A 25,504-nucleotide genomic window follows, 5' to 3' on the forward strand; every position below is an offset into this window, starting at 1 on the left:
TCAAGGTGGATTAAATGGATTGTCGAAGATGGACCTTGACCCGTTACCTATAGAGAGGTAGGAACCAAAGGTATAAAAAGGTGGATGTGATACGAGCACGCCCCGCGAACTTCATCGAGCAAGTTTGTCAAGCCGAGCATTGACATGTTGGCAAGTTGATCCCAGCTCGTTTCCAGCTCCACGAGCTCCGTCTAGCTCAAATCCAGCTTATTCAAGCTCGATCCAACTTGCCTGAGCTAAACCGAGCTCACTCCTAGCTCATATTTAGCTCACGAGCTAAACCTTAGCTCAACTTCAGCTTAGGAGTTTAGCCTCAGCTCAACTTTAGCTCACGAGCTAAAACTTAGCTCATTTTAGTTTAAACTCGGTTTTGTCTTTAATACATTAAATAAAATTTGCACATATTCATTTAAGCATTAAACTTGTCTTATATTAATATTTGTTATTAATATATCATTGTCATTATATAAATTGATTATGTTCACATAGCCGAATTAATGCATGACATTAATGTGTTCACATCATGCCGAATTTATGAGTGTTCATGAGATGTCTTAATGACTTGTTTATTTCATGTAGGTACATTCCTTTGGACGGTACAATGTATGAATGAAGAAACATCTCTTTTGGGCATTCCACACTCATGAATGAAGAAGTATTAAATGCTGGTGCATGTACGGCTAGATGCAATGTTTCTACAAATTCATGCATGTGTCGAATGCATGTATGGACATTAAAGGCTAGTCCATGAATGGATCAAATGCATGGGATGATAGAATGCATGAATGGCTTAAGTGCATGTATGGTGGCTGTCTCTTAACTTTCCAAGGCACTTATTCGGCCAAGAAGTAGCTGCTAACTAATTCTATGTTGACCATAGAGCTCCTTGAACCTGTTCACACTTTGAATTGACCTATAGGCTACTACACATGCATGGATGGGTTCAAGAACGTCCAAGGGAAGGAATTAACTCAATAATTCAACACATTGATTGAATTAAGTGCATGCACAAAGGGGAGAACGAATTTACTAGGTTCATGCTACCATTTATGAACTTACATGCCATTAAAGTGTTTAATTATGAAGATACATGGTCAATACAAGTGCATGAACGTCCCAAGGAGATGAATGCAACCTTTTGGTGCACATACAAGTCACTTGAAGCCTTTCTTTATGACTAAGCATTCATGCACAAACTAATGGGAAAGAAAGTGTCCATTCAGCTAGTGCATGAATCTGCCGAATTTATGAACTATTTTAATACATTAGTGTGAACGTTTTTATTATTGTGTGAACACCTAGATGCCGAATTTGAATGGTCATCTATGTGCCTATAAATATTTGTTTTCTTTCATTTGTAAAGGACTTTTGACTTTTGATCATTTGAATGAACTTTGTTCAAAGAGTGAGTTTTCTCCTCTCTAAATTCGTACGAGTTTCGATCTGACTTTATCTAGCGTGCTAGTGGCGTCTATCGTTCTCTTTTGAACTTATCACCTTGCTTTGGTGTGGCGTTCAACCTTCTACAATTCCGCAATCCCACCTTGAACCGAATAGAAATCGGGGTGACACTTTTAGTGTTGAATCGTTTCTGGTGTTTAAGTTCATTTATCCATTCCACCGACTATCCTAGATTTTACCCAACTATAATATCTTTTTACAAAACCGAGCCTTCATTTATCAACTTCCATTTTTCTTATTTTTATACTTAAATCGAGCCTACTACCCTTATAAATTTACCATCACCTTAGCCAACCTTTAAAACCATTTGAAAGCTTCCGCATCTTTAGCCTTATTTCATCCTATTTCCGATAACTCAACTATTCCTCATCGACAATCGGGCAATCAAGTGAATCGACTCAATCAACCGAGCCGGATCACATCAGGATGAACGCCACACCAGGATGGTGATAAGTTCAAGAAGTCGGGTTGACGCCACTAGCGAGCTAGATAAGTCAGAACGAGACTCGTACGAAATAGGATAGGAGGAAACCTCACAATCAAGTTTTCAATAATCAAATTCTGTAACCTTTTACAATAAACAAGTAAGCTATTTATAAGCCTAAAATGCCTATTGATATTTGGCATCTATGTTGTTCACACTAACTTAAATTCTGTTCACACAGGTATTTAACATGTTCACACAAATAGCATTAAAATCCAGTTCATGCTTGAAGATGGTACATGAATTGGCCGAACCATCATGATGCTTCACTTGATGCATTCATGCATCCTTAGCCTTGAAGAATCTCCATAATTCCATGAATGTGCAGCTCTTTAATGATCCTACATCTCCCTTGGCTGAATGAGGCATTAATGTGCCTAAAATACTTGAATGGTCATCTTGAAAATGCATGAATCATGCATGAAACGTCCCATGTATTTCCCCCATAAATATGATCCATGAATCTTCAAATACATGAACTTTCAGCAACTCCCTCTTGCATGAACGTCCCAAATGCATGTGCTCCTTTAAATGCCATCCATTGAACCTCAATTGTGCATGCACACTCCCATACATTGCACCAATCCGTTCATGAACCTGCAGCAAATTAAATCAGCAAGTTAAATGCATTTCAAACACATTAAATTAGCAGCATATGAACTCAATAATTTGCACATTAAATTTGGCCATACATATTAACAATTTTAGACATATTTAAAACGTCATAATTAATTAAGTATTTAATTTAGATATAATTAAAACACTTAATTAATTATTTGTCTAGATTTTAACAAATTAACTAACTTAAGATAAACAACTAATTTAACTAATGACAAATTAAATGGTTTATTTCAGCAAAATAAATGCAAGCTAAAGAAAGCTAAAAATAAGCTCATTGGGTTAAGATTGAGCTGAATTGAGCTTGAGTGAGTTGACTTGAGCTCGAGTGAGCTGGAAACGAGCTAAACGGAGCTTAACGAAATGAAATTGAACTAATTCAGCTCGCATGGATTTGCAAACAATGCTTAGGGAGCTGATCCAAAAGTGTGCCCGGGGCATGGTCGTATCAGAAAAGAAAGATCACAAAAAGATCGAGCAGAAGTGTTAGTAGAAAGAATCCTCGCTTGCTCACTAACATCATTTTCACTCGATTCTATTTCTTCTGAATCACTGGTTTCTTTTATCTCAATTTCTTTTTTCACTCTTTTTTCTTGTTCACATTCTTTCTCTCTCTCAAACTCTTTTTCATTCTCTTTTTCAATCTCATTTTCTTTTTCACTCTCAATCTATTTTTCTTTGTCTTTCATTTCTTTGTTTCTTTTCTCGATTTCATTCAAGATTCTCTCATTTTCTCTCATAATCTTTTCTTGCCTCTCTTTTCTTTTGATCTCTTTTTGCTTTTCGTCTTCTTCTTTTCCAACGGCTTTTTCAATAACTTTCTCAATCTCTTTCAAGAATCTCTCATTTTCTCTCTTACTCGCCTCTTGCCTCTCTTTCATTTCTTTTTCTCTCATTTTTTCTTTACAACTTGAAGATAATACAAGTGAATCAGCATGATAAGTATTTTGTTCGAAAGATGTGAAATCATTTAGATAGAGTTCACGATCAATTCTTCGAGAATGAGTCTTCGTGGATGCATACGAAGAGTTACTTGGGCTCCCTCGTTCGTTATCTCGAAAGACCTTAGACTCGAAGCTTTCTTTCTTTCTACTCGAATTTCTTGTCGAATAGGTATCACGATAGAAATCTCTTCTCAAGTAGTCATCAGATGTGTGTCTCCGTGATGTTCTTGACTCCTTTTTCTGACTTGGAACAATTTGCTTTCATTGAAATCTTGCTCGATGGTCTAGCTTTTCTTGGACAGGCTTGATTTTTCGATCGAGCATGCACTCCATCTCTTTCAACAAATATTGAAATTCAAAGGCTGAAAACTCTTCTCGAGACATGATTAATAGATGAAAAGAAAAATGAATAAAACAAAACAGAAAATGAATACCTTACCACAAACCTCACTAGTCACTCATAATAAAATTTGAATGGCACTCACACTCATGTTTGCACTCAAGATCGGCTTTTTCAACACTCTAATGCTCTCACAACACTCGTGCCTTTTACCTCTCTTTACCTTTCTCGTGATTTCGTAAGCAGATTCGCCAAGGCTTAACCTTAGTCTAGGTGGTCGATTTCAAATGGGTAACAAGGGATGATGTGATTTACAATTGGGTAGGCTTACAAAAAAGAGAATAATTCAGGTATAGTGTGGCGAAAAGGTCAAGGATGGAAGTGGATGAGAGGGTAAAAGTTTCAGGATTGAAAAATCGAGAAGGAGTAAAACTATGTTCAAATTTTTAGATTTTGTTTTTTTTTTTGAATTTTTTTTGAATTTTTTTTGAAACTTACTTGATGAGTCACAGACTATTCCTGGAGTAATTTTGAATGCTCGTACTCCTTGTTTTTGTAGCTCTGATACCAAATGATACGATCTGCCTCGGGGTGAGTCGAGTCGTATGTGAGTTTGCCCGATCGTCTACGAAGGAATAGCGTTCGATTTGTTCAAAAGGATGTTTTAACGTAAATAATGGCGGAAGCTATGTAAAAGGATTCAAAGATGGGTTTATGGATATGAAGTTTATGTAGATGGGTTTATGGATATAAAGTTTTTGTAGGTTTGGTTATAATGAAACGAAAAGATGGAATGGAATGGAAATGAAAATGATCTCAAAAACAAACACGAACCAATATTAGAAAATATTGACCCAAATGTTTATAAGTTTTCAAGGTGGTCGGATGGAGAATATGAGAACCTCGACCCGCTACTTAGCAAAGTAGGAACCTTGGTATGTTCGAACGCCACACTACGAGTAGTGATAAGTTCGGTTTTCAACAAAGAAAATGGATGACACAACTAGAACACTAGGTAGCCAACAAATCTTTGAACGAAAATAGAGAAAAGTTTGCCTCACAAATTTGGCAGAATATCATTAACAAAAATGTCCCAAAAAGTAGTCCCACAAAAGGCTTGGTTACAAGAATTTATAAGGCTAAAATGAGCTAGCCGAATGGTCACATAGTAAAGTGCTATTAAAGGGCTAATTATAAATTAAAGACTTTTGAAATTCTAGAGTCAATAACTCCTCTCTTCAACTAGCTGAATTAATGTCCTTAAAGGCTTGAAAAATGACTCTTGATTTTCCCTTTGACTAGTTGAATAGACTCCAGCCACTTTAATGAAATTTTCAATGCATAAATTGTCCATTAAGTAGCAAAAAAAACGTTGGGGGTATTTGAACAAGCTGCTACCAGATTTTAAAGGACATGAAATGCTCCTTTAAACTCTCTTTTAATTGATGCTTAATGCTTCCTTTATAACAGCCCCCCTTTTGTAACCAAAATAACTTGAAAAGTCTCCTTTATTGAATGCGTAACAACCTTTGTGAATTGAAAAGTCACCTGCAATTAAAACATATGTAACCGTCACATTTATTCAATTATTAAGCTTTAAACAAATTAACAACTACGTAAATTAATGAACACACACTTATGCATCATTTATTCCAACAACTAGTTAATTAAAAGAAGTATTTAATGAACTTTAACTCATGCACCAATAAATTAACCTAATAACTAGATTAATTAAAGAAGCAACTCATTAAATTAAATTCATCAAATAAACTCATTTAATTAAACTAAGATGAGTTGTATTAATGACCAGCAACTCATTTATTAAACTAAGAGGCTTAAATGCAAGTATTAAAATGCAAACTAAATGCAAAGCTAAAAGAAATAAATAAAAGTTCAATTTAGTTGGAACGGGTTCAAGGAGCGGAAATTGAGCTAAAATTAGTTTGCAAAATGTTGCAAGGACACTTTATTAAGCTGGTCCCAACTCGATCTATTTCTCCAACCAAAGCCTTACCCCACACTTGATTAACTAAGGCTGAAATGGCCTCCTTGAATTGCTTAGCTCGAGCTCGCGTAATTGGTCCTTGAGGCAGCACCATTGAGTCCTTGCTCGAACTTGATGTACTCTAGGTCGCGATCGTATCAGTTATAATGAAACGAAAAGATGGATTGGAATGGAAATGAAAATGATCTCAAAAACAAACACGAACCAATATTAGAAAATATTGACCCAAATGTTTATAAGTTTTCAAGGTGGTCAAATGGAGAATATGAGAACCTCGACCCGCTACTTAGCAAAGTAGGAACCTTGGTATGTTTGAACGCCACACTACGAGTAGTGATAAGTTCAGTTTTCAACAAAGAAAATGGATGACACAACTAGAACACTAGGTAGCCAACAAATCTTTGAACGAAAATAGAGAAAAGTTTGCCTCACAAATTTGGCAGAATATCATTCAAAAATGTCCAAAAAGTAGTGTCCCCAAAAGGCTTGGTTACAAGAATTTATAAGGCTAAAATGAGCTAGCCGAATGGTCACATAGTAAAGTGCTATTAAAGGGCTAATTATAAATCAAAGACTTTTGAAATTCTAGAGTCAATAACTCCTCTCTTTAACTAGCTTAATTAATGTCCTTAAAGGCTTGAAAAATGACTCTTGATTTTCCCTTTGGCTAGTTGAATAGACTCTATCCACTTTAATGAAATTTGCAATGCATAAATTGTCCATTAAGTAGCAAAAAAACCGTTGGGGTATTTGAACAAGCTGCTACCAGATTTTAAAGGACATGAAATGCTCCTTTAAACTCTCTTTTAATGATGCTTAATGCTTCCTTTATAACAGCCCCCTCTTTTGTAACCAAAATAACTTGAAAGTCTCCTTTATTGAATGCGTAACAGCCTTTGTGAATTGAAAAGTCACCTGCAATTAAAACATATGTAACCGTCACATTTATTCAATTATTAAACTTTAAACAAATTAACAACTACGTAAATAAATGAACACACACTTATGCATCATTTATTCCAACAACTAGTTAATTAAAAGAAGTATTTAATGAACTTTAACTCATGCACCAATAAATTAACCTAGTAACTAGATTAATTAAAGAAGCAACTCATTAAATTAAATTCATTAAATAAACTCATTTAATTAAACTAAGATGAGTTGTATTAATGACCAGCAACTCATTTATTAAACTAAGAGGCTTAAATGCAAGTATTAAAATGCAAACTAAATGCAAAGCTAAAAGAAATAAATAAAAGTTCAATTTAGTTGGAACGGGTTCAAGGAGCGGAAATTGAGCTGAAATTAGTTTGCAAAATGTTGCAAGGACACTTTATTAAGCTGGTCCCAACTCGATCTATTTCTCCAACCAAAGCCTCGCCCCACACTTGATTAACTAAGGCCGAAACGGCCTCCTTGAATTGCTTAGCTCGAGCTCGCGTAATTGGTCCTTGAGGCAGCACCATTGAGTCCTTGCTCGAACTTGATGCACTCCAGGTCACGATCGTATCAGGCTTTACACACCTTTGCCCATTTCCGAAGGGCCTTGGGATGGTCTATCAATGGATTTTGTTCTAGGTCTATCGCGAACTCAAATCGGGAAAGGCTCCATTTTTGTAGTGGTAGATCAATTTTCAAAAATATATCATTTCATTGCGTGTTCAAAAACTGATGATGCTGTTAATATTGCTAACCTCTTCTTTAAAGAAGTAGTCAGGTTGCATGGAATTCCGAAGACGATAGTGTCCGACTGCGATACAAAATTTCTTAGCCATTTTTGGAGGACACTTTAGAGTAAGTTAGGCACGAAGCTCTTATTCTCCACGACATGTCATCCCCAAATGGATGGCCAAACTGAGGTGGCAAACAGCGTACTATCCACCCTGCTACGGGCCATTATCCGTAAAAATCTCAAGTCATGGGAGAAGTGTCTACCTCATATAGAGTTTGCTTACAATTGAACTATTCACTCTGCTACTAAATTCTATCCATTTGAAATAGTTTACGATTTTAATCCTTTATCTCCTCTTGACTTAATTCCAGTACCTAACGATCAAATTGTTAATGTAGATGCCAAGAGGAAAATGGACTATGTGAAACAATTACACAAAAAGTTAAAGCTAATATCGAGGCTAGGACAGAGCAATATGTGTGCATGGCCAACAAAGGGAGAAAACAAGTCATATTTGAACCTGGAGATTAGGTGTTTTTCAGCTCAGCAAAAGTAAAGTTATTACCGAGAGGAGATGGGCCGTTTCAAGTTTTGGAATGAATAAATGATAACTCCTATAAACTTGATCTCCCAAGAGAGTACCATGTAAGTGCTACCTTTAATGTAGCTGATCTCTCTTTATATGACGTAGGTGACGATTTGGGGGCAAATTGCCTCGAAGAGAGGGGGAATGATACGGCCACACCTTCCGAGTTGCCAAATGCCAAAGTAGATCCTCTCGAATTGCCCGTAGGACCGATCACCTGAGCCCGAGCCAAGAGGTTCAAAGACACGATTTCAGCTTTAGTTATCGAGCTTGGGTCGAATCTATCACCAGCTTACTCGAGAGTTCATGGACTAGCTCAATGAGTCATCCTTGTAATCTCCTCCTTGCTCGTCCAGCTCACAATCAGTTCAGCAAGCTCGATTCCAACTCAACAAGTTCACATCTAGCTCAACTTCAGCTCATGAGCTTGTTCTCAGCTCAACTTCAGCTCTCGAGCTCGAACTCAACTCATTTCCAGCTCAGGAGCTCAGTTTAGCTCGATTATAGCTCACGAACTTATTCGTAGCTAATGAAGTTATTTATAAGTTATTATAATAGTGTTGACTTTTACTTAAATTAGTTCATTAATTAGCTATCTTTAATTAACTATGTTTTAATTAAGCTCACATTAGTAATTAATTATGTTTTATGTTTATTAATATTACATGTTTTAATTATGTAATAACCAAATTAATGCTTGGGATATTTGTTCACATTTGTGCCGAAATTAAGGTGTTCATGTAGGATTTAATGAATTGATTTTTTTCATGTAGGTGCATTACTTGGGGCGCATGGTGCATGGAAAAAGTAATTTTGGTGTGCTGCCCCTTTGAGTTCCCTATGTGACTATTCGGCCATGCCTCTCCAAATAACCAAGGTTGTCATCAAGTGCTCCATAAAGCTTTCACACTTGGCTGAACTTGTGTTCACATTCCATGGACCATTCGGCTAGCTTGGTTCACATTTGATGGCTTTTCAATGGTTGGTGTTCACACCTAAAAAGGGCTAATGAGCTCTCCAAATTAACTCCAACACTCTTTGATACGATCTGCCTCGGGGTGACTCGAGTCGTATGCGAGTTTGCCTGATCGTCTATGAGAAAGTATCATTCGGCTCTTTTAAAGAAGATGTTTTTAGGTTAAATAATGCGGAAGCTTTTTAAAAAGGGTTTGAAATATGAATATTAAAGGTTCAGTTTTAAAAGAAACAAAAGAATGAAAATAGATTGAAGGTAGTTTAATAAATGATGGTTATGGAAGATGGTGAACTTAAAAGCAAGTAAGAACCAATATTAGGAAATATTGACCCAAGTACTTATACGCTTTCAAGGTGAAAATGAAAATGATAGAACCTCAACCCACTACTTAACAAAGTAGGAACCTCGGTATATGGGTGAACGCCACACTATTTGATAGTGATAAGTTCGGGATAGTGAAGAACAGGGTTGATGCCACTAGGCTTCCTAGATAAGCCAACGAAGTCCTCAACGAAATATGAGAGAAAGAAATCTCACAAATCCCATGAAAGTTTAACAAAGTTTCATTAAGTGAAAAGTCTAACCTCTTACAAATGAAATAACATATATTTATAGCCTAAATAAAAGTAGCCGAATGGACAAGCTTAGAAGCTAAGAAATTCGGCCATAAACACCTAGATAATTCTAGAAGAAAAATCATGAATATCCATGAATGTGCAGCCCTTTAATGTTCCATCATCCCCCTTGGCCGAATGAAGCTTTAGTGCACTTTGAATACTTGAATGGTTAGCTTGAAAATGCATGGATCATGCATGAAACGTCCCAACGTATGTTCCTTCATAAATTCGGTCCATGAACCTTCAAAAACATGAACATTAAATAGCCCCTACTTGCATGAACGTCTCCAATACATGTACTCCCTTAAATGTCATCCATTAAACCTCAATTCTACATGCACCTCTTCATACATTGCACCAAGCCCTACATGAACTTGCATTAATTTCCCTCCATGCATGAATGTGTGCCGTCCAAAGGGATTGGATCTTCTAGATACATTCATGCATGAATCTTCATCATTCATGCAACCGAATGTGCATTTGAACCCAAACATTCATGTATTTTGTGTATTAACGTATTTGACAAATACATGAACTTGTAAACACCTTGAATCTGGTCATGCACGCACCTAATTAAATGTTGTTCATTCATGCATGTGGGATGTCCAAAAGAGATGTTTCTTCAAGCATTCATTGCACCGTCCAAGAGCATTGCACCTACAAGAAATAAAACAATTCATAAGACATCATGTGAACACACATAAATTCAGCACAATGTGAACACATTTAAGATATGTGATATCTATGACATATTAATAACAAATATTAATATAAAACAAATTTGATGCTTAAATAAATATATTCAAATTTTATTTAATACATTAAAGTCAAAAATTGAGTTTAAGCTAAAATGAGCTAAGCTTTAGCCCTTGAGCTAAAGTTGAGCTAAGGTTTAGCTCGTGAGTTGACAATGAGCTAGGAGTAAGCTCGGTTTAGCTCAGGCAACTAGATTGCGCTCGAATGAGCTGGATTTGAGCTGGATGGAGCTCGTGGAGCTGGAAACGAGCTGGGATCAACTTGCCAACATGTCACGGCTCGACTAGGGAGACTTGTTCGAAGAGGTTCGCTGGGCGCGCTCGCATCACTTTTGGCCAAGCATCACCAATTTATGGCTGAATATAGCCTTAGCTCCAAGGGTCCTGTTCACACCTTTTTCATTCATCTTCCATTCCTTAGCCATGAAGGTGACTTTTTGGAACAAGGTGCAGCCGAACATAGACAAGCTCATTAAGTTATATTTTTCTAGAATTTTCAAGAATATTCAAGGCTTATCTTACTTAGTTCATAAGTTTATGAATGTGCCTATTCGGCTCGACTTGTAAGGCCTATAAATTCGGCCATTTGTATTGTGCAAAGGACTTTTTGCCAAAAATATAGCCGAACTTTTGTTCTTGTGAGAATTTTCTTCTCTAATCTCATTTAAGATTTCGTTGGCTTATCTACCTAGTAGTGGCGTCAACCGACTTCTTTTTACGAAACTGAACTTATCACTAATTTTAGTGTGGCATTCAAAAAAACTCAATACTGAGGTTCCTATCTGCCTAGATAGTGGGTCGAGGTCCAACTTCCTTTCAACCATCCCAACTTAAGAACCAATAAGTAATATCGGTTCAACTTGTTCTTAGGGCAACCATTTACCATATTTCTTCCCATTACCAAAACATTTCGACCAACCACATTTTGTTTACTTGCCGAACCAAAACAAAACTACTATCTTTATTAAACCTATTCATACACTAGAATGAACCACATTGAACCAAGTATCCTAACTCTTCTCCTTCTTGAACCTAAACTTCTTAACCAATTTTGAACCCAAACTTAGACATCCAAATCTTCCTAAACCAAAATTACTTTCTTCTTACAACTTCCAATGACACTTCTTCGTAGACAATTAGGCATCTTACGTATGACTCAAATCAAAAGGAGGCGAGCGCGTATCAAGAAGGGTGTCCATTGTAATGCTCAAGATGTCATCTAGTGATATGACCCCGCCCCGGAAACATTTTTGGTTCAGCTCATTCGAGCTCAATTCAGCTCATTGAGCTCGTTATTAGCTCACTAGCTCATTTAATTTAATTTGCTGGAATAAATTAATTAGTTAAGTTAGTTATTTTAGCTTAAATAATTACTAAGTATTTAATTAAGAAATCTGGACATATTAAATATGTTTTATTGGTTTTAATGCATGCTTTAAATTTGTCTTAAGACTATTTAAATATGTTCTATTTAGTACAGCTTTTAATGTGTCTGGACGGATTTATTGTTGTTGTTTAATGTGTCTTTAGTGCTTTAAAGTGCCGAATTTAATATGTCTAATTGTTGACTTAATTCAGCCGAATTAATGAACCACTTTAAGGTGTCTTGTGGCTGCCGAATTTAATGTCAACTTAATTCATGTCCAGCCGAATTAATATGGCTAATTAATATGTCTTGGTTCAAGCATGAGATTAATTATGTTCAAATAGGGCTGCCGAAATTAATTGTAATGTGCATGAATTATTTGACCGAATTTATTTTGTGTCTGCAGGTCATTGAATTCGGCTAAATGGCAAAGGAAACATGCATTTAAGGAGATGTTCCCATGCATGGACGGCATTAATTAGTTGTTGGAGCTTGCATGCATGGCCGAATTTAATGAGCAGCAAGGGAGATGTTCCCATGCATGGAACGGCATTTAAAGGAAGCAAAGACATGAATTAAATGAGTTGTTCCCATGCATGCACGGCATTAACTAGCTGATGAGTTATTTTTTTTCGTGTTCAACAAAAACATCATGCTGGCCGAATTTATTGTACAGCAAAGGAGTTGTCCAGCATGCATGGTATGGCCATAAAGGAGCTGTCGTTTGAGCTCACCTAGGAGCCTTTTTCGTGGGAAACAAAGGAGCCTTAAAAGCACCATCCAAATTGAAGGGATGAATGGGCAGATTCTAGAAGTCAAATTTATTACCCATGATGAACAAACATTTGCTTCATGACTAAGGATGCATCTATGGATGGCAAGGGGGGGGGACGAATGTGACTTAAATGCCATTCAATGGATGAACATATATCATTAAAATCGGTTCATGGGCTGATTCATGTTACTTATTAATGGCCAGAATTGGCTATTCATGTCCTAGTTTTAGTATAAATAGTTGGCTTGTAAACATGTAAAAGGGTAGACAATATACTTTTAAATTTTATATGAAATTTGTTTACTTTGTGAGTTTGTTTTCAACTCTCATTGTTCTCCAAAGACTCGTCTGACTTATCAAGTAACCCTTGTGGCGTCAACCCGTCTTTCTTTCCGAACTTATCACTTTAATCCCAAAAGTGTGGCGTTCGATTCGTACTGAGGTTCCTATCATCATTGATAGCGGGTCGAAGTTTCTATCCACATAACAAACCTTCCATCAACACCCTACCAACCTAAGCATTCTCCTAAGTTACGGGTTAACACATTCCTATTGTGTTAGTTCGGCTTTGAATACTTAGCCCAGACTTCATTCATTGATTTATGTTTCATTTCCTAAACCAGCAAAACTCTTTTGAGCCTAAATAATTCCTTTCCTTCTAGCCTATTTTGTAAAGCTTTCAAATTACTCCAATTCACGATCGGGCACAACAACGATTCGGATTCATTAACCGGGCCGGATCATATCATCTAGAGGGAATAAAAAGCTACAGTTGGAAATTAATTCTTCATGGCTGTTGAGCTGCACGAAAAGTCAGCTGGAAAATGATGTTTATTTAGCTCCTTCCAGGCCAATTAATGCATGCATTTACTGCAAAATAGAACATCAATTAAAAGAGTCAAGATACATTAAAATCAGCAACAATTAAATCAAAACCAATTTAATTTATATCATGTGGCTGGACAAATTACATTAGCAGCAGCTAATTAATTTGTTCTAATCTAGACACATTAAATTATATCCTAAACCAGACATATTAAAACACGTATATTAATGTGAGACATATTTAATACATTAAATTAAAAATGTCCAGATTTAAGACACCATTAAAATAATTAATTATTTGAACTAAAAATTAACTAATTAACTAGCACAACTTAATAAATTTATTTCAGCACAAAAGACGCATAAAATAAATAAATTCAAATAAGCTCAATGAGCTATCTTTGTATCGAATTGAACTCCTTTGAGCTGAAACGAGCTAAGTCAGCTTGTAGGACGTTGCAACATGAGCTTGTTGAGTTGTTCACTTGCTATTTGAACACTCCTTCTTTTCAAGTTCGATTTATGTAGCTTAAAATAGTCTCTTGAAACCTCTTTGCTCAGGCTTGAGTGATTGGTCCCAATGGTAGCTCCAAGGGTTCAACAATTAGCTCCGTAGCCAAGCTCGTATCAATCGGGAGCTAATTTTTTCAAGCCAAAGGATGAAAATGAGATCGTCAAAGAGTTTAACGTCCAACGACTATGTGAGAAAAGACTCCTATTGAGATTCCTACTCAACGAGGAATTCATGCCGAAAAACTCAAGCTTCGAGTTTGAAGCCTACTGATACGGGGTTGCGCGCGGACCAAGATCGAGTTGCCAAGTCACGAGAAACTCCTACGAAAACCCTAAACAATTAGATCTGAAACGAAACAGAAAATTAAAAAGATTAGATTTTTGAATTTTCAGATCTGAAATAAAATCCCCAAATCAGCAAAGAATCAAATTGAGAATAGAAATAAGTGTTAGGGTTCTTGAAACCCTCAAGGAGATTATGATTCTGCCCAATTGAACACCAAGATAGTTTTCCCCAAATTTCGACAATCTAATTTCACCCAAAAAGAGTATGGAAAAACCCTAGAAATTGGGGATTTTTGGGCTGATTCCTTAAGATAGAAAAAGGCTGAAAACACAATAAGAACAGAAAATAGATTAGATAATGATTCAGCACAAGTAGAAATAAAGAAAGAATTGACAGTAAGAAATTAAAAGATAAGTCCTAAGAAGCCTTGAAATCTCGAAAGATCTCACAACTCCCTTCAAACGGCTCTAATCTCCCCTCCAAAGAATATCAATGGCAAGAAGAAGGTTGAAGATGGCTCCCACAATCAAAAAGATTGTTAAAACAACTTCTAAAGAAAACTCAAGAGAAAATCCTTGAAGAACTCAAAGAGAATTTTCACTCAAATCAAATCTGAAATTTTCAATGTAATTATAATGTAATGTAGGGTGGTTGGCCAAGCCATATAAATAGGCCTTTCAAATGTTTTCCTAATTTAATTAGAACACTAAAACTAAAACTAAAAAAAAACTCCTAATTATTTTAATATGGAAATTCGGCCAAGGGTCTTTTATTTGGGACTCTTGGATAAACATTTAAACTAAGTAAAATAAATAAATAAATAAAAATAAAACTTTACAACTTGGGCCACTTTAACAATTTGGCCTGATTTTCAACTAAGTATGGGTGGATTTCTTGATTGGGCTTGGAATCTTCTTATTGGGCCTTGCCCTCAAGAATTTGGGCTTGTGATCCATCTCCTACCGAAATTGAATCGTTGATGCTCGTAATGGAGATCCAATGCGCTTTGGCTGCAAGATTTGGTGTCTTGGACCAAGATTCCCAATATTTGAAATCTTGATTTTCCCTTTCTTTTGTGTACGCATCTAAGGCCTTACTAACAAACTCCTGGATGGTCCCATTTAGTTTGGAACGCATTTGTCGGGCCTTTGATCTCGTATCATTCCCCCCTTCCTCAAAAAGATTCGACCTCGAATCTGAAAAATCAAATGGGGACAAGTCAGCCACATTAAAAGTAGAACTTACATTGTACTCACCAGGTAGATCAATTTTATAGGCATTATCGTTGATCCTCTCGAGTACTTGGAAAGGCCCATCGCCCCTTGGGTCCAACTTGGTCTTTCTTCTTGCAGGAAATCGTTCTTTCCTCATATGGACCCAAACCCAATCTCCGGGTTCTAGGACAACCCGTTTGCGCCCCTTGTTTGCTTTGTTGGTGTTGGCATCATATGTTTTGGCTATTCGTTGCCTAGCCTTAGATTTTGCTTGTTTGCATGTAATGCACTTGGAACATACCTTTTCCACATCCTTCTTCATATGTGGCCAATGGAAGTGTTCTTGCAATATGTCTAGTGTTTTGGCCACTCCAAAATGTCCCATTAATCCCCCACTATGGGCTTCATGAATCAACAATTCTCTCATGGAACACTTTGGTATGCATAACCTGTTTAAACGAAAAAGAAAGCCATCTACAAGATAAAATTTTTCAAAAGCAGTATGTCCACAATTCTTATAGATATGGCTGAAATCAGTATCATCATCATATAACTCTTTAATATGTTCAAACCCTAAGACTTTAGCATTCAATGTAGTTATTAAAGTATATCGTCTAGACAAAGCATCTGCGACTACATTATCTTTACCTGTTTTATATTGAATCACATAAGGGAATGTTTCAATGAATTCTACCCATCGGGCATGTCTTTTACTCAACTTACCTTGTCCCTTTAACCATTTAAGAGACTCATGATCTGTATGTATGACAAACTCATTAGGCAGCAAATAATGTTGCCATACTTGAAGTGCACGAACTAATGCCAATAGTTCTTTGTCATAAGTCGAGTAATTTAACTGTGCACCGTTCAATTTCTCACTAAAATAAGCAATAGGTTGCTTATCTTGCATTAAAACGGCGCCGATTCCAATTCCTGAAGCATCACACTCAAGTTCAAAAGTTTTAGCAAAATCAGGTAATTTAAGCAAAGGAGCAGAACATAACTTAGCTTTTAGAGTTTGAAAAGCTTTTTCTTGGGTTTCACCCCATTTGAAACCCACTGATTTCTTTATAACTTCAGTCAATGGGGTAGCAATAGTAGAGAAATCTTTCACAAATCGTCTATAAAAACTGGCTAAACCATGGAAAGATCTCACCTCAGTTACCGATTTAGGAGTCGGCCACTCCTTAATTGCCTTAACTTTGTCCTCGTCGACATGAATACCTTGAGCACTAACTATGAAACCTAAGAATATTAGTTTATCACAACAGAATGTGCATTTATCAAGGTTGGCAAATAATCTTTCAGTTCGTAGAATATCCAAAACGGTTCGAACATGGAAAACATGATCATCTAATGACTTTGAGTAAATTAAAATATCATCAAAGTAAACTACTACAAATTTACCCAAATGTAGCCTCAAAACATGATTCATTAATCTCATAAATGTACTAGGTGCATTAGTAAGGCCGAAAGGCATAACTAACCATTCATACAATCCAAATTTTGTTTTAAAGGCTGTTTTCCATTCATCCCCTTCCCTCATTTGAATTTGATGATAACCACTTTTTAAATCAATTTTTGTAAATATTATTGAACCATGTAATTCATCAAGCATATCATCAAGTCTAGGGATTGGGTGTCGATACTTTACCGTTATCTTGTTGATTGGGCGACAATCAACACACATACGAAACGTACCATCTTTCTTTGGCACCAATAAGACAGGAACAGCACAAGGACTTAGGCTCTCACGAATGTACCCTTTGTCTAGTAATTCCTCCACTTGCCTTTGCAATTCCTTTGTCTCCTCGGGATTGCATCTATAGGCTGGTCGATTTGGGATTAAAGCTCCGGGTACTAAGTCAATTTGATGTTCTATCCCTCGTAAAGGTGGTAAACCTTTAGGGGCCTCACTAAAAACATCCTCATAATCCTGCAAAAGAGATTGAAACACACTAGGCAAATTTTCGTTAATGTTAGATAAAGATAAATAATTTTGCCTAAACCTCACAAGGATACAAGGCTGTTTATTAAGTAGGGCTCTCTTCACATCTTTTTTTGTTGCCAAAAGATTTTTTCCACTCATTTTACCACTAGAGGATTCACTCACCTTTGGGCTTTTTAAATTTTGACTTTTTCCACTACTATTAGCCTCTTTTCTTTCTGTCTTTTGTACTTGCTCTTTCTCCCTTACCCCCTCACAAAATTTTATCATCCTCAATTGATCTTTATATACATCAGTAGGATTTAAAGGAGCAAAAGTGAATTTCTTGCCTTTAAATACAAGGGAGTATCGATTAAGTTTACCTTGGTGTGTAACATCGTGATCAAATTGCCAAGGTCGTCCAAGGAGCAAGTGTGCCGCATACATGGGGACTACATCACACCATACGTCATCCTCATAATTGCCGAGTTTAAAAGTGACCAAGGACTGTTTCGTAACTTTAACTTCGGAACATTCATTAAGCCACTGAAGGTGATATGGCTTAGGGTGTTTGGTACAAGGCAACTTTAAAGAATCCACCAAATAACTACTCACTACATTCGAGCAACTACCACTATCAATAATGAGTGAACATAAGTTACCTTTAATAAAACACCGAGAATGGAAAATATTGGCCCTTTGGCTATCATCATCTTTCATCTGAATGTTAAGGGTTCGACGAACTACGAGGCATTGAAAATTAGCAAAGTCCCCTTCCTTTGGTGGTTCGACCAACTCGTCGCCATTAACACTGTCATCCACAAGGTCTGGCATATCTGGATCTGTATTATCAGAGTCGGAAGTGTACTCACCGTTATCTTTTAGAAGAAGTAATCTCGTGTTAGGGCATTCTCTACTATAATGACCACGCCCTTTGCACTTAAAGCATTCAATCTCACGAGTCCTCTTCGCACTCGAATCACCTAAATTGGGTTGCTTAGAAGGTGTTTGCGTTTTAGCAGGAGCCCCTTTTTTCCAATCTGATTGTTTACTTCCATTACTCAAAGAAGACTTGTTAGTAACAAAAGGTGGTTTTGAACTCTTAAAATCAGAATTGGAATTGTTACCTCGATAATATTGTGAAGTAGAGAAGGACCCAAACCTTTGTTCCTTTAATTGTTGCTCGATCTCAATGGCTTTGTGAACTGCTTCTTCCAAATCAATGTAAGTTTGTAGCCTCAATGTATTAGCTATCGGCCTGTTCAAACCATCAATGAATCGAACCATAGTTGTTTCTTCATCTTCCTCCACATTAGCTCTCTGAATGAGCATCTCCATCTCTTTAAAATATTCATCCACCGTCCTACTACCTTGGATAAGTCTTCTCAACTTTGTTTTAATTTCTCTATAGTAGTGAGGTGGAATAAACCTTTTACGCATAATCTGTTTCAACTCATCCCATGTCGAAATCTCACCTTCATAATTCCGATGGCGGTTTACCCCAAGTTGAGTCCACCAACTTAATGCATAATCAGAAAATTCCAATGTTGCTAATGCTACCTTTTCATCATCCGGACATTTATAATACCGAAACATGAGTTCAATCTTAGATTCCCATTCACAATAAGTGTCAGGATCATTCTTACCACGAAATTGGGGAATTGTGAATTTCGGTTTTGCCAAAGAAGGTTGTCCACGATCATGAGAATCGTCATCCATTCTAGGGACACGTCGAGGGCCGCGCCTATGGGGCTGGTTATTCCTATCTTCCCTGATTGGATCTTGATATTGAAGTTCTTGATTCATTCGTACCTCATTCAAAGTAGTATTCAATGCTTGAAGGGTAGCATTTATTTGTGTGATTGCAACAGTGTGTCCTTCTAACTGTTGTTGGACTTCCATAAGTGTATCATTATTATCACCTTTAGACATCTTCAAAACCTGTAAAAAATAAACACTCAACACTCAAAAATAAAAGTTAGCAAACCTCACCATTAATCACTCAAAAAGAAAAATCAAATTCTCAATGAGGTCGAATTCAATCTTGTGAGTTCTTTATCAGAGTTTATATCAACCAATTAGAGAGTGTGAACCAAACTACCAAAGAATCCTAATTTGCACTAGGATGCCAAAAACTGACGAGACACCAATTGATTCGTGTTGCACCGAGGAAGAAGTTGTGCACACGTTTAAATCCTACTAACACAAGAAACAAGAAGGTGTTAGATAACGTAAAGGAAGAATAAAGGTAAACAAATGAAAACCTACAGCTAAGAATCAATAAAAATTGCTGAAAACAGAAAACCCGAAAAACTGCGGAGTAACTTGACAACTTCGTTCGAGGTGTTCCCGATCTCCAAAAATCACGAAATTAAATCTGGAGTGTCCTTATATATTTAATTTTTGATCTGGAAAATTTGGGCACCAAATTCAACCCGCTGAATATTTTTTTAATTTTTTATTAGATTTCGTCTTTTTTCAATTTTTTGACTTTTTCGACTTATTTTTTTGCGGGAAATATTTTTGTATATTCAATAACAGTGCCAAAAATATGTATGTAAAATTTCAGATCAATCAGAAAACGTTTACCCACTCAAATGAATTTTTTTCGAAAATTTTTCTGGGTAAAACTGCTGTTTGTAATTTAAAAAATAGAGATCAGTTTAGAAATCAACCAAGAACACCCAAAACGCCCAAAATCTGATACCAAATGATACGGGGTTACGCGCGGACCAAGATCGAGTTGCCAAGTCACGAGAAACTCCTACGAAAACCCTAAACAATTAGATCTGAAACGAAACAGAAAATTAAAAAGATTAGATTTTTGAATTTTCAGATCTGAAATAAAATCCCCAAATCAGCAAAGAATCAAATTGAGAATAGAAATAAGTGTTAGGGTTCTTGAAACCCTCAAGGAGATTATGATTCTGCCCAATTGAACACCAAGATAGTTTTCCCCAAATTTCGACAATCTAATTTCACCCAAAAAGAGTATGGAAAAACCCTAGAAATTGGGGATTTTTGGGCTGATTCCTTAAGATAGAAAAAGGCTGAAAACACAATAAGAACAGAAAATAGATTAGATAATGATTCAGCACAAGTAGAAATAAAGAAAGAATTGACAGTAAGAAATTAAAAGATAAGTCCTAAGAAGCCTTGAAATCTCGAAAGATCTCACAACTCCCTTCAAACGGCTCTAATCTCCCCTCCAAAGAATATCAATGGCAAGAAGAAGGTTGAAGATGGCTCCCACAATCAAAAAGATTGTTAAAACAACTTCTAAAGAAAACTCAAGAGAAAATCCTTGAAGAACTCAAAGAGAATTTTCACTCAAATCAAATCTGAAATTTTCAATGTAATTATAATGTAATGTAGGGTGGTTGGCCAAGCCATATAAATAGGCCTTTCAAATGTTTTCCTAATTTAATTAGAACACTAAAACTAAAACTAAAAAAAAACTCCTAATTATTTTAATATGGAAATTCGGCCAAGGGTCTTTTATTTGGGACTCTTGGATAAACATTTAAACTAAGTAAAATAAATAAATAAATAAAAATAAAACTTTACAACTTGGGCCACTTTAACAATTTGGCCTGATTTTCAACTAAGTATGGGTGGATTTCTTGATTGGGCTTGGAATCTTCTTATTGGGCCTTGCCCTCAAGAATTTGGGCTTGTGATCCATCTCCTACCGAAATTGAATCGTTGATGCTCGTAATGGAGATCCAATGCGCTTTGGCTGCAAGATTTGGTGTCTTGGACCAAGATTCCCAATATTTGAAATCTTGATTTTCCCTTTCTTTTGTGTACGCATCTAAGGCCTTACTAACAAACTCCTGGATGGTCCCATTTAGTTTGGAACGCATTTGTCGGGCCTTTGATCTCGTATCATTCCCCCCTTCCTCAAAAAGATTCGACCTCGAATCTGAAAAATCAAATGGGGACAAGTCAGCCACATTAAAAGTAGAACTTACATTGTACTCACCAGGTAGATCAATTTTATAGGCATTATCGTTGATCCTCTCGAGTACTTGGAAAGGCCCATCGCCCCTTGGGTCCAACTTGGTCTTTCTTCTTGCAGGAAATCGTTCTTTCCTCATATGGACCCAAACCCAATCTCCGGGTTCTAGGACAACCCGTTTGCGCCCCTTGTTTGCTTTGTTGGTGTTGGCATCATATGTTTTGGCTATTCGTTGCCTAGCCTTAGATTTTGCTTGTTTGCATGTAATGCACTTGGAACATACCTTTTCCACATCCTTCTTCATATGTGGCCAATGGAAGTGTTCTTGCAATATGTCTAGTGTTTTGGCCACTCCAAAATGTCCCATTAATCCCCACTATGGGCTTCATGAATCAACAATTCTCTCATGGAACACTTTGGTATGCATAACCTGTTTAAACGAAAAAGAAAGCCATCTACAAGATAAAATTTTTCAAAAGCAGTATGTCCACAATTCTTATAGATATGGCTGAAATCAGTATCATCATCATATAACTCTTTAATATGTTCAAACCCTAAGACTTTAGCATTCAATGTAGTTATTAAAGTATATCGTCTAGACAAAGCATCTGCGACTACATTATCTTTACCTGTTTTATATTGAATCACATAAGGGAATGTTTCAATGAATTCTACCCATCGGGCATGTCTTTTACTCAACTTACCTTGTCCCTTTAACCATTTAAGAGACTCATGATCTGTATGTATGACAAACTCATTAGGCAGCAAATAATGTTGCCATACTTGAAGTGCACGAACTAATGCCAATAGTTCTTTGTCATAAGTCGAGTAATTTAACTGTGCACCGTTCAATTTCTCACTAAAATAAGCAATAGGTTGCTTATCTTGCATTAAAACGGCGCCGATTCCAATTCCTGAAGCATCACACTCAAGTTCAAAAGTTTTAGCAAAATCAGGTAATTTAAGCAAAGGAGCAGAACATAACTTAGCTTTTAGAGTTTGAAAAGCTTTTTCTTGGGTTTCACCCCATTTGAAACCCACTGATTTCTTTATAACTTCAGTCAATGGGGTAGCAATAGTAGAGAAATCTTTCACAAATCGTCTATAAAAACTGGCTAAACCATGGAAAGATCTCACCTCAGTTACCGATTTAGGAGTCGGCCACTCCTTAATTGCCTTAACTTTGTCCTCGTCGACATGAATACCTTGAGCACTAACTATGAAACCTAAGAATATTAGTTTATCACAACAGAATGTGCATTTATCAAGGTTGGCAAATAATCTTTCAGTTCGTAGAATATCCAAAACGGTTCGAACATGGAAAACATGATCATCTAATGACTTTGAGTAAATTAAAATATCATCAAAGTAAACTACTACAAATTTACCCAAATGTAGCCTCAAAACATGATTCATTAATCTCATAAATGTACTAGGTGCATTAGTAAGGCCGAAAGGCATAACTAACCATTCATACAATCCAAATTTTGTTTTAAAGGCTGTTTTCCATTCATCCCCTTCCCTCATTCGAATTTGATGATAACCACTTTTTAAATCAATTTTTGTAAATATTATTGAACCATGTAATTCATCAAGCATATCATCAAGTCTAGGGATTGGGTGTCGATACTTTACCGTTATCTTGTTGATTGGGCGACAATCAACACACATACGAAACGTACCATCTTTCTTTGGCACCAATAAGACAGGAACAGCACAAGGACTTAGGCTCTCACGAATGTACCCTTTGTCTAGTAATTCCTCCACTTGCCTTTGCAATTCCTTTGTCTCCTCGGGATTGCATCTATAGGCTGGTCGATTTGGGATTAAAGCTCCGGGTACTAAGTCAATTTGATGTTCTATCCCTCGTAAAGGTGGTAAACCTTTAGGGGCCTCACTAAAAACATCCTCATAATCCTGCAAAAGAGATTGAAACACACTAGGCAAATTTTCGTTAATGTTAGATAAAGATAAATAATTTTGCCTAAACCTCACAAGGATACAAGGCTGTTTATTAAGTAGGGCTCTCTTCACATCTTTTTTTGTTGCCAAAAGATTTTTTCCACTCATTTTACCACTAGAGGATTCACTCACCTTTGGGCTTTTTAAATTTTGACTTTTTCCACTACTATTAGCCTCTTTTCTTTCTGTCTTTTGTACTTGCTCTTTCTCCCTTACCCCCTCACAAAATTTTATCATCCTCAATTGATCTTTATATACATCAGTAGGATTTAAAGGAGCAAAAGTGAATTTCTTGCCTTTAAATACAAGGGAGTATCGATTAAGTTTACCTTGGTGTGTAACATCGTGATCAAATTGCCAAGGTCGTCCAAGGAGCAAGTGTGCCGCATACATGGGGACTACATCACACCATACGTCATCCTCATAATTGCCGAGTTTAAAAGTGACCAAGGACTGTTTCGTAACTTTAACTTCGGAACATTCATTAAGCCACTGAAGGTGATATGGCTTAGGGTGTTTGGTACAAGGCAACTTTAAAGAATCCACCAAATAACTACTCACTACATTCGAGCAACTACCACTATCAATAATGAGTGAACATAAGTTACCTTTAATAAAACACCGAGAATGGAAAATATTGGCCCTTTGGCTATCATCATCTTTCATCTGAATGTTAAGGGTTCGACGAACTACGAGGCATTGAAAATTAGCAAAGTCCCCTTCCTTTGGTGGTTCGACCAACTCGTCGCCATTAACACTGTCATCCACAAGGTCTGGCATATCTGGATCTGTATTATCAGAGTCGGAAGTGTACTCACCGTTATCTTTTAGAAGAAGTAATCTCGTGTTAGGGCATTCTCTACTATAATGACCACGCCCTTTGCACTTAAAGCATTCAATCTCACGAGTCCTCTTCGCACTCGAATCACCTAAATTGGGTTGCTTAGAAGGTGTTTGCGTTTTAGCAGGAGCCCCTTTTTTCCAATCTGATTGTTTACTTCCATTACTCAAAGAAGACTTGTTAGTAACAAAAGGTGGTTTTGAACTCTTAAAATCAGAATTGGAATTGTTACCTCGATAATATTGTGAAGTAGAGAAGGACCCAAACCTTTGTTCCTTTAATTGTTGCTCGATCTCAATGGCTTTGTGAACTGCTTCTTCCAAATCAATGTAAGTTTGTAGCCTCAATGTATTAGCTATCGGCCTGTTCAAACCATCAATGAATCGAACCATAGTTGTTTCTTCATCTTCCTCCACATTAGCTCTCTGAATGAGCATCTCCATCTCTTTAAAATATTCATCCACCGTCCTACTACCTTGGATAAGTCTTCTCAACTTTGTTTTAATTTCTCTATAGTAGTGAGGTGGAATAAACCTTTTACGCATAATCTGTTTCAACTCATCCCATGTCGAAATCTCACCTTCATAATTCCGATGGCGGTTTACCCCAAGTTGAGTCCACCAACTTAATGCATAATCAGAAAATTCCAATGTTGCTAATGCTACCTTTTCATCATCCGGACATTTATAATACCGAAACATGAGTTCAATCTTAGATTCCCATTCACAATAAGTGTCAGGATCATTCTTACCACGAAATTGGGGAATTGTGAATTTCGGTTTTGCCAAAGAAGGTTGTCCACGATCATGAGAATCGTCATCCATTCTAGGGACACGTCGAGGGCCGCGCCTATGGGGCTGGTTATTCCTATCTTCCCTGATTGGATCTTGATATTGAAGTTCTTGATTCATTCGTACCTCATTCAAAGTAGTATTCAATGCTTGAAGGGTAGCATTTATTTGTGTGATTGCAACAGTGTGTCCTTCTAACTGTTGTTGGACTTCCATAAGTGTATCATTATTATCACCTTTAGACATCTTCAAAACCTGTAAAAAATAAACACTCAACACTCAAAAATAAAAGTTAGCAAACCTCACCATTAATCACTCAAAAAGAAAAATCAAATTCTCAATGAGGTCGAATTCAATCTTGTGAGTTCTTTATCAGAGTTTATATCAACCAATTAGAGAGTGTGAACCAAACTACCAAAGAATCCTAATTTGCACTAGGATGCCAAAAACTGACGAGACACCAATTGATTCGTGTTGCACCGAGGAAGAAGTTGTGCACACGTTTAAATCCTACTAACACAAGAAACAAGAAGGTGTTAGATAACGTAAAGGAAGAATAAAGGTAAACAAATGAAAACCTACAGC

This window comes from Gossypium hirsutum, chromosome A05 (assembly GCF_007990345.1).
Source record: "Gossypium hirsutum isolate 1008001.06 chromosome A05, Gossypium_hirsutum_v2.1, whole genome shotgun sequence".
NCBI lineage: Eukaryota > Viridiplantae > Streptophyta > Magnoliopsida > Malvales > Malvaceae > Gossypium > Gossypium hirsutum.